We start from the raw sequence: 17,863 nt of genomic DNA, 5'->3' as shown, positions 1-17,863 counted from the left end.
AGAATCCTCTGATAATAGAACTATCTGGGCTATCAGAAGGAATATCCTGACAGCACCTCCCACCCCCATTTGAATTTACAAAAGTTACATAATTGATCAACTCTCTGTTTTGTGTTGGTTTTATTTGCTTTGACTAATTTGGTCTAAATGCATTTTCTTTGCCTCCCATTTGGCACTTTAACACTGAATGTATTAGTTTGCTAGGACTGTGATAATGAAAGATCATAGATTAGTTGGTTAAACGACAGAAGTTTATTATCTTAAAGTCCTGGAGGCTGAAGTCCAAGATCAATGTGCTGCCAGGGTTTGTTTCCTCTGAGACATCTTCCCTTGGCTTGCGGAAGCCATCTCCCTATCCCTTCATATGATCTTTACTTTGTACATGCCTGTGTCCAAATTTCTTCTTATAAGGACACCAGACATACTGGATTATGGCCCACCCTAATGACCTCATTTTACATTAATTACTTCTTTAATTACTTCTTTATATTTCTAAATATAGTCATTTTATGAGTACTGGAGGTTAGGACATCAGCATTTGAATTTTGAGGGGACAGATTTCAGCTAAACTGAATAAAGTTAGCTCTTCAAACCCCTCGTGGATGCAGCAGAAGCAGAAAACCCATTTCTTTGCTCTCCAAACCTTAGTTTTAGATCACGAAGTGCGTGGTGTTGAATTTGGCTCTCTCACTTAAGAGCTATTTGGCGTGAGATAGGCTATCTAACCTGTTTACATTTAAGTATCCTCATCTCTCAAATGGGGACAATACAAGCACATCCTCATAGGTTTATTGTAGCATTCAGTGATTTAACTTATGCAGATTTGAAGAACAGTATTTGTCCCAAAGCTATATACTAAGTGCTCAATAAATTTAGCTGTCATTGTATCAAATTATCTAATTAATACAGCTCTCTAACACCATATTTGATACAGGAAATACAGTGATGAACACAAAAAACACTCTGTCTTCACTGGGGGTGGGGGGGGCTGGATCTATGTGTCATCCTTATTTCCAATGAGACAACTTTTGTTCTCTTTCTAAAAATTCTGTGTAGAAATACTTTTCCAAGGGATATTGAGCAGTCAGAGCACGCTTGATTTCTGTCCTTGCCTCATTGTGGGAGTTGACTCTTATACATGGTTTATAGATTTCGGGAGCTGTAAAATCTGAAAAAGAAACCTGTGGTGACAAATCCTATATATATATTTTTTAATGACGGTCTCCTCTTTCTCTATTCCTTAAACAAAACACACACACACACGCACGCACGCACACTCATTTATAACCCATTAGCTGTGCTGGACACTTTCTAAACCCATGTGCCCAGATTCTGTACCTAGATAATGCTATCTTGTGAGGTCGTGGTATCTACTCCATGAAGCAGTCCTTCTAGAATGCTTTGATGACTAAAAATATGGATGATGTATCTGTCCTTTGTACACCAGCTCTTCACCCTTCTGTGGGAACATGTGCTTTGGGTGCTTTTTCAAGCAAGGACTTGTGCTGATCTACCTCATACATTAATTCTAGCTGTAGTAATACTTTGGGAAAGGAATATGATCCCCAAAATAACCACAAGGAGAAGTGTGTCATAAAAGGTCATGGCAGTGGGGCAGAGGATATTGGACAGAAGAGTTCTAAAAATAGGGAGCAAGAGATCAAAGAACCAGCAGCAGCGAGGAACCTTTTTTGGCTTTGATTCACAGAAGGAGGAGGCAACCCTCCCCAGCCTGCTCGTGCCTTCTGCTTCACCTGCCACTCACACCCCACTTGTGGAACTGCAGGGGGTGGGGGGTGGAGAGTGTATTTCTCTCCCCTGGGAGCTGACTGCCTTTAAATCATCTTGATGACAAGTGTATTTAAGTAATACTTTAAAACATGTCAAAATAGGTCACATTTTGGAGAATTTTATTTTACTGTCATATTCTTAATATTGCAAGGAAAGTCTAAGCATTCTGATGAAGAGGACTGCATTTCTGCTTTCTTCTGGACTAGATCTTTGGATTTTACAACCTAACGTAGATTTTTTTTATTGTCTCCCTACCTTGTACTTGATGATTAATTACTTGCGAAGCCAAGCACCAAATTTTATGCACATGCTCTACACACGGGGTAGGTAGGATCAGCCCCATCAGATTCCATCAGCCACTGTGGGTGTTCCGCGAGAATGGGGTATGGGAGTATCAGGCTGCAGGTGAAGAAAACTGATTTCAGATATGCTGTCCAGCGCCCTCTCCTTGTATATGTAATACTATATATATACCATTATTTGACAATAATGAGGTGGGTAGGTTAAAACAGGTTAAAGAGACAGACATCTTTGAATGAATTTTGACAGATGATTGTATTTGGGATGGGGGCGGAGTTCTTTTCTAATTTCATAAACTAGAGAATCGGAAATCTTGCCATGAGTACTAGAATCTCTCTAAAGGTCAATTTCCTCAACAGTAAAATGAGCTTATTGGCACTTGGTTTAAAGACAATATGGGGCGCCTGGGTGGCTCAGTGGGTAAAGCCGCTGCCTTCGGCTCAGGTCATGATCTCAGGGTCCTGGGATCGAGTCCCACATCGGGCTCTCTGCTTGGCAGGGAGCCTGCTTCCTCCTCTCTCTCTCTCTCTCTGCCTGCCTCTCTGCCTACTTGTGATCTCTCTCTGTCAAATAAATAAATAAATAAATCTTTAAAAAAAAAAAGACAATATAAGTGTGTGGAGATTCTTTTGAACTGTACAGTGCTGTACAAATATTCCTTTTAAACTGCATAGCTGTCAGGGAATCAGTCTGTACGTTCAGGTGGAATCTACCCTTTCCTACTCAAAGAGCCTTCTTTTTATTCATTTCAAAACTATTTGCTTCACTCTGGTGTGGAAGGCACTGTGCCAGGCACCAAGACACTTTCAGACATGAATCATACCCAGAGCCTGCCCGCAAGGGAACTTGGGGTACAAGGAGGCAGATAAGACATTAAAAAAACACACTGCTTGGGGCACCTGGGTGGCTCAGTGGGTTAAGCTGCTGCCTTCAGCTCAGGTCATGATCTCAGGGTCCTGGGATTGAGTCCCGCATCGGGCTCTCTGCTCAGCAGGGAGCCTGCTTCCCTCTCTCTCTCTCTCTGCCTGCCTCTCTGTCTACTTGTGATTTCTCTCTGTAAAAAAAAAAAAAAAAAAAAAAAAAAAAAACCCACACTGCTTGATTTTAAAAATTTAGCTTCAAATGACTGCATAATTGAGCATAATATCACATTTTTAAAAGTGGTTTAGCAATCCCTCTTAAATATTTAAATAGTAATATACATGTTAATCAACATGCATCAGTCTGCTAATAGATTAACTAGTGCGTATGCCATTAGTCGAGAATACTGACAAGTGCGTGTGAAAACAGAGTGTCTTCACTTAAGACAGGCAGTTTGGGCTACTGCAGGGGTTAATGATGACTGACCGTACACTAATGCCAGCTCCTGTTGTGAGATCAGTCTTCATTAGGCTCTCCAAACCAAAATTGACCTAAAACAATTGATTCTGTCTGGCCCTAAAACCAATTTCTCCATTCGTTTTGAGTCAAGGCTTTCTTAGCCTGAATCCACGAGTGAAAGGTCCTTTTAACATTCAGTTGCAGTTAACAAATCTCTGACTTTATTCTTAAAAAAAAAAAAAAAGGGAAAGTTGAGATTTCTCCAAGAGACTAGGATTTCTCATACTTGTGCAAGGGAAATATGCAGTTATGATCTTGAAAATTATGTGATTTGTTGTTGATTTAATGAAAATAAAGTATTTGGCTAATAAAACTTCCAGCTCTCTGAAAACCACCCCAAAATCTGACTTATGTAAAAAATCTGGCTTAAAACACATTCTCATCCAGAATTACGACTTCAAAAGTATTCCTTGAATAATACTCTAGGACTCCTGAAAATACAAGACATGATTCTGATCTCTTCTAGTATAAGAAACCTGCGTCAGAGATCAGGACTCTCACCATTTCCTTTTCAGGATAACTATGAGGGCCTATACATGGGTCTGGAGAAGACCTCTCCTTCAGGCATTAATAGGTTTAAATCAGTGTGAGAGATCTTAAATACGGTCTTTAGGAAAAAGAAGCTATTGTAAGCTCAGAAAAGAGGAATGTTTCATTTGGTGCTCAGAATAATGGTTGAAAAGTATTATGAACAGGGGGCCTGTGGGTGTTAACACTTAGCTAATGAGTTCCACAGTATGGTGGGAAGAGAAATAGAAGTACTGTGTGAGCAACAAGTGTAACCTTCAAGTGAAGATGCTCCTGGCAGGTGCAGAGGCCAGGGTTTCGTGATAAGGACAAGACACACAACTCCCAGCCAGAATCCTTGGACAGTCCCTTTACAGAGCATCCAGTAGGCTGGCCCCAGCTCTGCATCCTGTGAGCCTCTGACTCAAATGCCTCCGAAAAAGAGCCCAGATTGGTATCAGATTTCCAATTACAGGTCAGTAGGGAGACCTGTGATGCCTCAGCTACCCATTGCCTCTTGGTAAACAGTCCCCCCAGTATCTCTGCCAACACCTGGATTCAGTCGATTCATACAATGGGTATTTATTAGTCATCTAGTCTCTACCACCTGCCGAGCTCAAAGAATCGTCTCCGACCTCCACCCTTCAATTTTTGTTTCAATAAAGTGAAGTGAGCTTCTGTAGAGCTATGGTGGAGTCCCTTCTACTGGTCAGATCAGCAACACAGCCTTTTCCTGGTAGCCTCTGGGCCCCCAATGGCTTCTGGCCTTACGGTCACAGTTTGGACCTAAGTCACTCATGGGTTCTCATCCTAAGTGTTTCCAGGAGACTCTAGAAGCTTTCATCTTGAATTGGCCAAGGATTATTACTCTTTCAGAAGACGAATCAGCTTGCAGAATAAAAGTAAGGGTCAGGATTTATTCCCTGGCTTTTCTGGTATTTACTACTGTGTACCAAATGACTCTAACTCTTAGTAACTTAAGACCGTTCCCATTACACTTAAAACTCATATTACGCCATATGTTAACTAACTGGAATTTAAATAAAAACAAACAGAAAAACAGAATCTATTAAACTACATCTCATAGATTCTGTGAGTTGGGAATTTGGACAGGACTTAGCTGGGAGATTTTTCTGCACCTTCTGAGATGATTGAAATTACTCATTGGTACTTAACTGGCAGATAGGCGGCTTGAGAGGGTCACCAAGAAGACTGTATGTCTGGCACCTTGATGGGAGTGGCTGGAAGTGTAGGCTCAGCTGGGACTTGGGACTGTCTACTGGAGCCTGTACACATGGTGTTTCCAGCACCACGGTTTCAGGGTGTTGGGATGTCTTCTATGGAGGTTCAGCAAACATCTCATCAGAACCAGGAGGAAGCTGTGTGGCCTTTCCTGACCTAACTTCAGAAGCATTCCCTCTGCAGCAATCTCTTGGTTTCAAGTGCCATCTCAGATTCAAGGGGAGAGAAATGGGCTCCCTTTTCTGATGGGAGGTCATATTTTGGGAGAGCTTGGGAAATTGTTTAGCCTCTATCTTTGGAAAATGCAGTCTCCCGCCTTAGCCTCTGTGTCTCATTTATTGCTGAACTGCCTCTGAATACTGATACTGGCCAGGTAGTCAGTTACTGTTATTTACGCAGAAGCCAACCTTCCTCCCTCCCTCATTCTCCTTCTCCCTACTTGAGATGCCCACTCCCAAGAAACTTCCCAAAGACTACCTGAAAGACAAGGAATAGTAAATAGGTGCTTAGTTCAATCTGGCAAGATGATTTGGGTCAAAGTCGAAGGAAAAATCATGATGAGAAGAGTGAAAGGAGGCTTCATTGAGGAGGTGGCCATTATACTGCACTTTGATAGACAAATAGAATTTTGACAGATTGAGGACAGTGGAGAAAGGCGTGTCATTCCCACCTGAGCAAAACCACAGAAGTGTGGAAAGGTATGTTGTATGAGGAAAAGCTAGGTCTGCAAAGAATTTGAATTTCAGATTCTATAACCACGAGAAGCCAAGTTTTTAGTTGTGTTTTAGGAAGGTGACTCTGGCAGTAGTGTGTGAAGAGGTGAGATTTGGGCATGGGGGAAAAATGGTCTAATAGTATGTGTAAAATAGTATCCTACAGTGTATAGTATCCTTTTAAAAGGAAAGGAGATGGTTTTCTATCTCTCCTGATCCACGAGAGAAACAGTAATAGTGACTCTTTCACGAGAAATCATGGCTTAAACTGGTATAGTCCATCACTATGCTTGGACCTTCTGTCAGCAAAGGCGTGTCTAGATGTGTTTGGATTGGCTACATTGGACTAGTCATCCATCCCCTTGGGATTTTATCCCACTCACCCTCCACCATTCTAGTGAATTTGTGCATCAGCAGCCCTGTGGACCTGCCTTCAATTTCCCATGATCACATCACATCCTCGACCCAGTGAAGAAGGGCTCGACTTTTCTGCTGTTTCTCCCCTCATTCCCTCAGACTCTAGGCTGCAACCCCATAGAAATTCTTTTCATTCCCTGGCATCCTGTGGCCCATCTCACTGCCATATCTCTGCATGTGATTTTCTCTCTGCCTAAAGAATTTTCTATCACCCTTTCTCCACTAGGCAAATTCCTAGTCATCCGTTCATGCCCAACTGAAATGTCACCTCTGTGAAGCTTGATGAACTAGGCTGCTACCTTCTGGTCTCCACGATACTCTGGCTTCTGTTATAACATCTGTCTCGACATATCATCATGTGCATTTCACATGTATTTTGTAGATTAGACTGAGTCCTTTGAAGGAACAGACCGTGTCTTATCTTTGTATCAGTAGCATGTTTCATAGGATTAGGTAGTCAATAAATATTACACAAAGGAAAGAAGGAAAGTGGGAATGTCATTTGACTCTTGTTGATGTAAATGTCATAAATGTTGGTCCATGTTTCTGACCTAGAAATTCAACGTCTGACATGGAATGACCAAGTAGTTGGTACCAGTTTATGCAGAACAGTGGTGTCTAAGTTTGCTCATAAGAAGTTAGGTTTCTGTTGGCATAAGGTTACTGAAGTAATCTAGAAAATCATCCCCAGAAAGCCAGCAGATCCCAGAGTACTAGAGCTCTATTGACAAACCGTATTAATTTCTAACAGTTTCCCAGAGGTTTCAACTGCGGTATCTCTCACCCTCCAGGAACTATTAACACTCGTTTCAGAGCTGCGGGGCAGCCCTGTGTCCTTGCCTGGATTCATCAATAACATTCTTTTCACTGAAAAGCTGACATTCACAGGTAGTTGAGGTCACTGTCAACTTCTGTAGTCTCCTTTTAAAACCTAAGGTCATACATTCATGAAATCCTTCCTGGCATAGTGAGGATAATAGAGGGGAACTCAGTTTACATGTATACTAAGCCCTAAAGAATGTGCCGTGGGCAGAGCTCAGTTTACTCCGGAGAATTTTGTTTGCACAGGGTTTCAGAGCCTGGGTAGTTTCCTAGCCAGGGTGGATGGGTTGTTTTCCCTTTCATCAAGAACCCTGCCATGAAGGGCTTTGTATAAACCAAGGTAGCATTCATGAGTTGTTGGTGGTGGTGTTTGCACTCTAGCTAGCCATGCTGCCTGTGCCTCCTTAAGCCTCAGATTAATGAAAACATACTCATGTAGAACTTTTACATTCTACCTTTTTTATTACACCCTTGGGGTATTTTCTGGGCTTATTAAACGACATTCTGTAAAGCTGTAACATTTTGAATCCTTCTGACTACAACGTTTTGATTTCATCTTATTCATTAGTTAGCACCACCCCCCTAGCCTCTCTCTCTTAATTTCCCTTTCAGGCGTTTCCACCTCTAAGGTGATCCCTATGTGAAAATGATCATTTTAAGACATATAGGTTATGCAGAATTCATCCCAACACCGACTAATTCTCCTCTATGGTTGCCCTTTAAAGAGGGATCTCCCGTAGTCCATCAAGGGATCATTAGGGATTTGAAGCTGGTGAAGTTGGGGAGGTGCGGTGAAGGGAGAGGGGACTCTGTTTGGTTTTCGCTGGCCTGTGTCCTAATGTTGCCACTTATCCTGGTGACTGGTCCCTTTCTGGGGTGCCTCAGCTCTTCTTGGGATCAACTCTTCATCAGAGGTTTGAAATAGATGAAATGAGGTAGACCTTAGGAGATGTGCAGTAAAGATTGGTGTCTGTCCTTTCTTCCTTGACAGGCCAGTAGAGCAGGAGGAGGCAAAAGAATCAGAAACTTACACAGAAGAGTTAGAAAACAGTGTCAGCTGGGCACATCTAAAATTAGAATATGTAAATATGTAAATAGGATCCAACTGACAGTAATTTGACTTGCAATTTTTGACTAAAACCTCTATTACACCAGGCAGAGCCAATTTTGTGATTCGGTAGCTACATTTATAATCACCATTATTTTAAAGGGCTCCTTGACTCTAAAGCTTCTTTGGCATCATAAAAACTTCTATTATAGAAATTAAAGGTCTAGAAATAAAGGTTTGCAGGTGCCAGTGAATGGAGGCCCAGCCCAAGTGCCTATAATGTAAAACTTGTCTATATTTATACAAAACACAACTTAGGCTTTCCTCCAAGGAGACGAGAAAAAGTTCACGCTACTGAAATTTAATCCATGTAATTAAATGAGAAATAAGAGATTTAGCTCTTAAATATATTAATATCTTCTTCTATTAAAGCTTAATCAAAGACCTTCTCTGTTTTCCTGACTCCTTTCTTCATCTTTGATTCCTAAAGCTTTGGAAACTTGCAAGTAGAAAATGTGAAATACAAAGAAAATGCCGTCGATACTTGACTAAATTCGAGAGTCCAACTTACAGAAGCAAGAGAAAAAAATAACAGGTCTTGATGATGGAAGCAGGGACCAAACATCTTTCATGTTCTACTTCAAGGTCTAAATCTAACAGAAGAGGTCTAGATGAGTAGCACAGGCCCCAGAGCAGCAACGCTGGTCACACCTGGGAACTTGTTAGTCCTGCAATTATAATTCTTTAGCTTCATTCCACATCTACTGAATGAGAAACTCTGAGATGGACTCAGCAATCCTTGTTTTAACACACTCTCCAGGTGATTCTGATGGTGGTTGATTTGAGAACCATTAGACTAGAATAGATTTTGAAGAACAGAAGAACATAATTGTCAGAGTGTCATTATAAAAATTTTACTCCATGCTTAAAGAGAAACAAACAAAAATTACTGAGCTTTATGGTGCTTAGAGGAAATAGCTTTCTGGGAGCCAACACTACTACAGAATAACAGTTTGAGGAAGATTCAGAAGGTCACCTATTATAGCCTATCTCATTAATTCAGAAATGTTTTAACTCCCAAAGTTGGGTTATAACCTATGAATGGTCTTGGAACTAACATTATGTACAGAGGAGATTGATGCCCAAATGTTTTAGGGTAGTCTGGGTTATACAGAATGAAAAAGGTTTCCTTGTTGAGAAGTGCTATAAGAAGAGAACACATTTGGGACGCCTGGGTGGCTCAGTTGGTTAAGCAGCTGCCTTTGGCTCAGGTCATGATCCCAGCATCCTGGGATCGAGTCCCACATCGGGCTCCTTGCTAGGCAGGGAGTCTGCTTCTCCCTCTGCCTCTGCCTGCCATTCTGTCTGCCTGTGTTCACGCTCTCTCTCTCTCTGACAAATAAATTTAAAAAAAAAAAAAAGAAGAAGAAGAGAACACATTTAATTTTGTGTAATCCAGTGCTCTGCAGAACTTCTCAGAGCTTTTAATATGTGAAGGTGTAATTGTGTGTTTCCAAAAGATATTCTCTTTTGTGTATGGATGGTTCTTTAGTTTATGGTGTCTCTCAAACTGTTGGACTGTGAAAACCTTTTATATGGAGTGTCCCTTGGGACCAGAGTTGTAGAGAATCTATTTTAGGAAATGCTGAGTTGAATTATAGAAGGATAGGAATTTCTTGCTTGGAGCTGTCTCTAGATATCAACTGGTTGAATCCCTTCATTCTAAGCACCTGGCTTGCCTAAATTCATAGAAACTAAATATTCTGGAGTCACTTTTAACTTCCATTTTGTGCTGTTACCGACCTTTGCAGATATGAGAATCTTTTTTAAAACATCAGATTTCATGGATAGACACCCACCTCCTACATGAACAGAAGTTAAGTGTAATGTTTTACACCCAACAGTTAGATAGTGGCCTAACAATGGGTAAAACCACAAGCTTTGGAGTCCAATTCCAGCACAATTATTTACAGTAAAATCAAAGGGTGAGTTACTTAAACTCTACAAATCTGTTTCTTGTATAAAACAGTGATAACAATTGTACTTCCTTCTGGGTGCTAATAAGAGGCAAACAACATAATTTCTATAACATGGTTAGCACTCTGCTTGCCACACTGTAAATGTTCAATAAATGTTAGTCACTGTTTCATTGATTAATTAAAAATATGTATAATGGACAGAAGTTGCAACCAAATCCACAATACCTGTAAAGAATTTGTATTTTAGGGGCACCAGGGTGGGTCAGTGGGTTAAAGCCTCTCCCTTCAGTCGGGTCATGATCCCGGGGTCCTGGGATCAAGCCCCACATCGGGCTCTCTGCTCAATGGGGAGCCTACCTTCCCCACCTCTCTCTCTCTCTGCCTGCCTCTCTGCCAACTTGTGATCTCTGACTGTCAAATAAATAAATAAAATCTTAAAGAAATAAAAGAATTTTTATTTTATTAAACCAAAATAGACTGCACATGCTTTTGAGGGGAAATACTATATAGAAGTTTAAGACATTATATTTACTCTACAAAATCTGATGTCCAAATCATTTGCAGATTTTTTTTTAAGATTTTTGTTTGTTTGTTTATTAAAGAGAGCTCTAAACAGCGGGAGGCAGAGGACAGAGGGACAAGCAGGCTCCCACTGAGCGCAGAGTCCTATCCCAAGACCCCAAAATGATGACCTGAGCCAAAGTCAGATGTTCAACCTCCTGAGCCACTCAGACACCCCGGAAGAGTCTTTGCAGTAACTCTACAACATTTGAGGTTTACACATTAGTATCCAATGGCCTGTGTTAACTTATTTTTGTCTAAAAATACACTATCTATTTTTAAAACATTTACATGAGGAGAGAACCCTCTGCCTTCTTTGTTCCATTATCCTATGTTAAAATTCCCTTGCAGTGGATCTTTTATGTGTCTCTTTGGGCATGTTCGAAGCCCATTTCCTCTGAGCTAATCTTCTGCAGACCTAACAACTGGTCAGCATTTTTCTCACAGTAACATTTTACTCTGAGAAAAACCTCTTTCTAAAGAAACCACTCTGTCAATCAGCTAATGGTATTATGTGCCTGGCACTTGAGCAGACACACCTTTGGACATCTGGAAGACATTTGAAACCTCTGCTGTCACTTCCAAGAACTTACGATGTGGTTGAGGGAACAGATTTGTCACCTGAGCGTATTCAAGTGCTATCCTGATAGTACTGCTTGAAAATGCAGTTGATGTTCAGAAAAAGGCAAAATCAATGTGGGAGAATATTTGCAAAACTCCATGAAGGCAGAAGCGTGTTTGGTGTAAAAATCCTGAATTAGGAACCAGAATTTAGGCTCCAATCCAGGCTTTGTTTTTGTTGTTTGTTTTAAGATTTTATTTATTTATCTGAGTGAGAGAGCACAAGTGGGGTGAAGGGCACAGGGAGAAGCAGACTCCCTGCTGAGCAGGGAGCCCAATGCGGGACTCCATCCTGCGACTCCCTGATCGTGACCAGAGCCAAAGGTAGACAGACACTTAACCAACTGAGCCACCTGACCGAATCAGGCCTTGAAATGAACTCACTGTGTGACCTAGAGCTAGATCTCACATCTCTAGATCTTCTTATCTGTAAAATGAAAGATTGGAGTGGGCTCTGCCTGCCTCTACTTCATGGTGGGAGACCTTTAACCCCAAAGCACATTTTCACACTGAATGTTCACATACCCCCTGCGATAGGTACTGTCAGTAGTCCCATTTTGCAGATAAGGACACTGAGGCTCAGCAAGGTTACATAAACTAAAATTGCTTAGCTATTAATCGATTCCAGTACCCGGGATGCTTTGTTCTTTTCTTTTTAAAGATTTTATTTATTTATTTGACAGACAGAGAACACAAGTAGGCAGAGAGGCAGGCAGAGAGAGGGGGAAGCAGGCTCCCCGCTGAGCAGAGAGCCCAATGTGGGGCTTGATCCCAGGACCCTGGGATCATGACCTGAGCCAAAGGCAGAGGCTCAACCCACTGAGCCACCCAGGCACCCCGTGGCTGCTTTTTTCTTAATCACAAAGCCAAACTTCTCTTTTGAGGGGATGGGAAAGAGTTTAAGCTAGACCTTTTGAGATGGGTGAAGACAGAGACTGAGTTTCACTCTGGGGCCAACTCAGTTGCCAGAGTACCTGGCAATTTATAGTACAAACTTCCTTCCTGCCCCCAGAAAACCTATAATATGAGGTTATTTCTGTCCCTAAACACCAGTATTATTATGGAAATTAGATGAACATGAAGTTAGTTTGTTGCTTACTCATTAAGCTTTTCTTCTGTAGGCTTTTTTTTTTCTTTTGTGAATTCACCATTTTTAAATTGCTTTTTTCTAAGTTCTTAATTTCTTAAATAAAGCTCTTCCTACCATCATGTAGGTTTTCTCCCCACCTCTTGCAAATCATTAGCCTGTAAATAATCACAAGTATAATATCCCGTTCAGACTTTTAATAAATTTATTTATTGTTTATTTGAGAGAGAGAGAGCACGTGTGGACGGGGGGGGGGGGGGGGATCTCAGGCAGACTCTGCACTGAGCTGGGAGCCCGAAGTGAGGCTCAGGAGGGGCTCACATGGGACTCGATCTCACATCCCAACCCTAAATCAAGAGTCGGGCACTTAATGGACTGAGCCACCCAAGCGCCCCACGTTTAGATTTTTAATAAAAGAATGGCTACATTTGATGAAGTTCTAGAACCTAGGTGAGGTTTGGTGGGCTGAGGTCCGGAGCCGATGACCAAGAAAGAATTCTTGAGACATCTTTGGTGCAAAATGGTGGTTTATTAAAGCACGGGGACAAGACCCATGGGCAGGAAGAGCTGCTGCCCCAGGTTGTGAGGGATGGCAGGTTATGTACCGAGGCTGGGGGAAGGTGAGGGGAAGAGAGGTTTCAATGGAGTTTTCATATGCTAAAGCGGGCCTACAAGGTGCCAGGATGTTCCAGGCCTGCCGGAGGCCTTGCCCTTGCTGCTGGATCAATGTTGTCTTTAGACCAGCCATTAACATTAAGATAGTTGGGAGACTTTTTGGTGGGGTGTCACAATCCTGCTATCAATCGTCTTTGTTAGTGAGATTTAGGACATTTGTAAGCCAAGGGAGACTCCTGTCTAGCAGAATTGTGAGCTCTGCAAGTTAACTATTTGCTTATTGTTCATGGCAGTCAGGGCTGCCTGAGGGATGCTACACTTATGGAGGGGAAAGGGTGAAGAGGGGGTGCAAGGCGCCAGCTTTTGCTTTGTCCTCAGCCAGCCTCCAGCTCCCTCATCACATTGACATCCATCTGTTTCTGCTCCACTACAAGTTGAGAATCCCATGACTTTTCTGGTCTCTAATTAGCGGTGTTGGCCTTCTGTCTTTGCTTGAACCTGACCTTTTAGAGGTGGGAGAGCCAGGGATGGTAATCCTGGATTTCTGTGGACTCCTTACTTAGTTTCAGTGACTGCTCAAGGTGTATTATATTTGATTTGCACACAAACCCCAGAAGTTAGGAACTACTAATTGTTCCCATTTCACAAATAAGGACGCTGAGATGAAAGTAAATTGTCCTAAGTCGTGTATCCATTGAGCATGTCAAGAGTCCACCTCGGAGTTTGGCACCCAAATGTAAGCCCTTCAATTTGAGATTACACTTTTGTCTCCCCCAAAGGAAAGACGTGGGACATATGTGGGTGGATCAGTTGCCTTTTCTTCTTCTTTAGGTTGAGCTGATTTAGATGAAGTTTACTTGAGCACTGTAGAAAGATTCATTATTGAGACTAATTGCTAATTGAAAATTAGCAGCAAGGGAAGGAAATTAAGAGAGGGAACATTTTGGATATACATTTATGTCTCACACATGCCTCTTTCCCGAAAGCAGAGTTGTTTCCTGACCAATTTTCCTAGTGAAAGAGGTCATTCACAGCTAGGAGAAGCAGGCCCCACGGCTGGCAGGATTCGACTGCCACTGTGATCACAGTTAGTAGTGAGTTGTAGAAATTAATCACTTACTGTCATTTGTAATGTATTTTACTAATCGACAGAATGAAAATTGACCCTTACCTCTAGAAAAGCAAGAAGGGCTCCAGGAAATTACTCCCTCTGCTTGATCACATCTGCTTTGTCTTATTGTCATGCTAAAATCACGTCTGATGTTTCCTTTTCCCTTGCTGATAGAAGGATTTTAAATTATTCAAAGAAAAGAATGTGAAGGCCTCTCCTTTGCTGCTTCTCTCCTCTCTGTCTTGAGAGTTGGTTCACTTTTGGAGTTCCCTCTCTCTGCCTTGGAAAGGGTTCCTTTTCCTTTGGAAGTCCTGCTTCAGGCCCGTGAACGTGAAGGACAGAGTCTGGGCTGCTGAATGAAGCAGAGGAATGTTTGAGTGGCAGGCGAGGGGGGTTGTTGACTTTACTTAAAATATTTTTTGAAAATATTTCATATAATGTTGGGTTTTGTAGCTCCCCTAGCTCTTCTCCGACCCCCCACTTTTAAAAAACGTGTAGAATTATAGTGTGTACAGAGGAAGTTAGAAAATGAACCCCACTGTTCCTATCTCCACAGGCATCTGTGCGGGTGTGCCTGGGTGAATGGGCCCTTTAGGAATTCTAAGGGGCATCCTCCAGAGCCAAATTCTTCAACAGGGCAAACCTCCATCAGCTGTGTAAATAGTGTGGCAATGTGTGGAGGCCACAGGCAGTTTCCTGATAGTCAGCTTCTGTGCCCAGGTGGTTGAAAGGAGTCGTGTTCCATCGTGAGGCTGGCAAAATGTGAGTTGAGTCTTGTAGGCCCTGATGCGTGGGTGCGTAGAAATGTCCTCTTCCGTTTATTCAGGGCAGAGGAAGGCAGTCTGATGAAGATAGGAAGGGCTGGTCGCTAAAACCGCATGTGACAGAAAGCCGCTGGGCGTGTGACTGAGGAAAGAGCTGTCACTGCTGACACAACAGGCCCTACACTGGCGTTGTTCATCCCAGCTCCAGAAATTCCTGGGGCCAGTCAGAGGACATGGTTCTCCGAGGACATGGTGCTCTGAGGTGGTTTATTTAGCTGCTCTTTAGAATGTGAACTTCAGTGCAATTCATGGGTCTAGTTTCATTGCCCCACATCGGCTATAAGCAGGCAGCAACCCCAAAGGCTTTGTCGTCGAACGGTTCGTACTGCGCATGCCCGTGTCTCTGCTGGGGGCTGGTGTGCAGATGCGTTCTCCTGGGGCTCTTCCTGGGTGGAAATCTGGATGCTGGCCCCGGCTTCTGGATCTCAGGTCCTCTTTGTTTTGTTTGCGTGTTCTGCAGTCTTCATCAGTCTGACATCCAGTGCGTTTGTTTCATCTAAATGAATGGGCATGGAGACAAAACAACGAGGTACAGTTGGTCCTCTGTGTACATCTGTACCTAATGCATTCCTGGAAATAGGTACAAATCTGCAAGGCTCAAATAAGAGATTTGTCTGTTGTAAGCAACATCCCAGTACCAAAGAGCTCAAAATGCTATAAGATCCCTAAATACATCTTGGTTTTTAGAAATAGTCTTTCATCATGTTTTTCTAGAATTTGGTGGGTGCTCCTGCATTCCTTCCTTTCACCACCGGTCACCTGGAGTACTGGCTCAGGTCCAGCTATTATCCAACAGAGGCCAGGGTTTCTCCGCTTTTGACTTGGCCACTGTTTTCCCATCTTCACCTTAATCACATTAAGTTTATGAGACTTACCCTTCTCATCAGTAGTATTGGTATTTATTTTTCCATTTTCAACTGCACTTTTATGGATGTATGTGGTTACAACCCATCGAAATGCTCAAATAATTAAACAAGTACTCTTGGGCTAAGATGGCATTCCAGCGCCCAGACAGAACAACTGTACCCTCTGTCATCTGGTTTCACCATGACCAGAAGAAGTACCAAGCTTCTCCTTTCTTTAGTGTCCTCTCAACTTGCCTAAACCAGTCTGGGAATTACTAGAAAACGGGATTGCATTGTGGGTATGTTTTCTTGAAGTGATCAACTTTTTGGTGTTGGTGAATCTCTCAGAGCCACAGGAATCGATAGAAGACAGGCTTAGAGGCAGTTCCTTGTTTCTTGTGTGCACGGTGAGCAAATCTGCCTCATTAATCTGGGAGAAACCTGTCACTGAGCTAGCTCTCAGAATACCCTTCAGATATTGTTGTTGTCTTCAAAATAATAGAATGTCTGAGCTGTTGTTGTTTTGTTGTTGTTAAGGTTCAACGTGTTAGGCATGCGTATACATTGTGACTATGAATTTTTTTTTTAAAGATTTATTTATTTATTTGTCAGAAAAAGAGAGAGCATGAGCAGGGCCAGAGGGAGAAGGCTCCTCACTAGGCAGAGAGCCCGACACGCGACTCGATTCCACAACCCTGAGATCATGACCTGAGCTGAAGGCAGATATTTAACCAACTAAGACACCCAGGCGTCCCTGTTGTGACTAAGAATTTAAGAGTAATTCCAAAAAGGGGGCGCCTGGGTGGCTTAGTCAGTTAAGCAGCCACCTTTAGCTCAGGTCATGACCCTGGGTCCTGGATCAATTCCCACATCGGGTGGGATGCTGGCCCCGGCTTCTGGATCTCGGAAGAGCCTGCTTCTTCCTCTCCCTCTGCCTCCCCTCTCTCTCTCTCAAATAAATAAACAAAATCTTTAAAAAAAAAAAAAAAGGAGTAATTCCAGAGAAGAGGAAGGAAATGGAAATGGGGGACTGGAGGGGGTGTGGTCTGGATTGTTCTATGTCTTTTGTTACCACATTGACTGGCTCCTTGTGAAGATGATCTGGTGAAGTATTAAATTGGACTTGATCTCTATCCTAATATCACATAAAAATAGATCTGAGAAGCAGTGTAGTAGAATCATTAACAACATGGACTCCGAAGGAGAAAGAGAGTTTGGATCCCAACTTCACCACTTTCTAGCTGTGTGACCTTGGGGGAGTTGTTTAATGTTGCTGAGCTTCAAGGTATACCCATTTCTCAAGGTCCTAACAAAGATTAACTTATTTCATACATTTTTGTGAAATTACCCAGTGTTAGTCAACCAATGTCAGTTTGTTTCAAAGATTTTCTTGGTGCAGTCTGAAAACCCATGCTTCCCCATTTCATCTTTTGCATTTATTAGCCTAGTAAGTGAACTAATCATGGTAAAAGGGGAATGAAAGACAACTAGGGTCATGCAAGTGTACTTTGGCCTTAGACAAGGTGGGCCTGAGTATTGGTGCCATCATTTTCTCCTTGCTTGTGGGTGACTTTTCATAAATCAGTATGTTGGTTGAGTGTAGGGATAGATGGAGAACTGTTTCCTTTATAAGACTGGAAAGCCATTGATCGTGCGCTTGGATTCTCACATCTTATCACCATTTACCTGGACTTGTGATGTTGAAAGATTTTCAGAAATTAAGCTACAAGGTGACACAAACTGCCCGTTTGCTTGTGTCAGAAATTCCAAGCCAGATAGCTGAAAACAGGAGAACTTAGGAGATCTGAGAGGGTAGAGAATTCTGATTTCCTCAGAATCTAAGCAGATTTGGGTGGAGGTAACATTTTAAAATCACACGGATTCCTGCAGGTCTCACGGACTCTTAGGATTATTCATTCTTGGGGTCTTTTCAAAGGTCAGAACATACCAGCAATTTGTCAGACTCTCCTGTAAGTAGTCTCATGTTTAAAAACACCAGT

The 17,863-nt window shown here is 42.3% G+C and overlaps 1 long non-coding RNA gene across 6 annotated transcripts in view; it reads left to right on the top strand.

Annotated features, from left to right (window-relative positions):
• The window catches only part of LOC131809337 (uncharacterized), a 113,141-nt gene that overhangs the window by 22,143 nt on the left and 73,135 nt on the right, over positions 1–17,863 (top strand). The window contains exon 1 of one of the 6 annotated variants that reach the window (XR_009345138.1): positions 14,872–14,956. The exons of the other annotated variants lie outside the window; for them this stretch is intronic. This is a non-coding gene — a long non-coding RNA (uncharacterized LOC131809337). Of the gene's footprint in view, positions 1–14,871; positions 14,957–17,863 lie in introns of those variants that run through there. 6 annotated transcript variants of the gene reach the window in all.

Source organism: Mustela lutreola, chromosome 10, assembly GCF_030435805.1.
Source record: "Mustela lutreola isolate mMusLut2 chromosome 10, mMusLut2.pri, whole genome shotgun sequence".
Classification (NCBI taxonomy): Eukaryota; Metazoa; Chordata; class Mammalia; order Carnivora; family Mustelidae; genus Mustela; species Mustela lutreola.
Note: the sequence above shows the minus strand (reverse complement) of the source record. Positions and strands in the feature narration are given on the sequence as shown.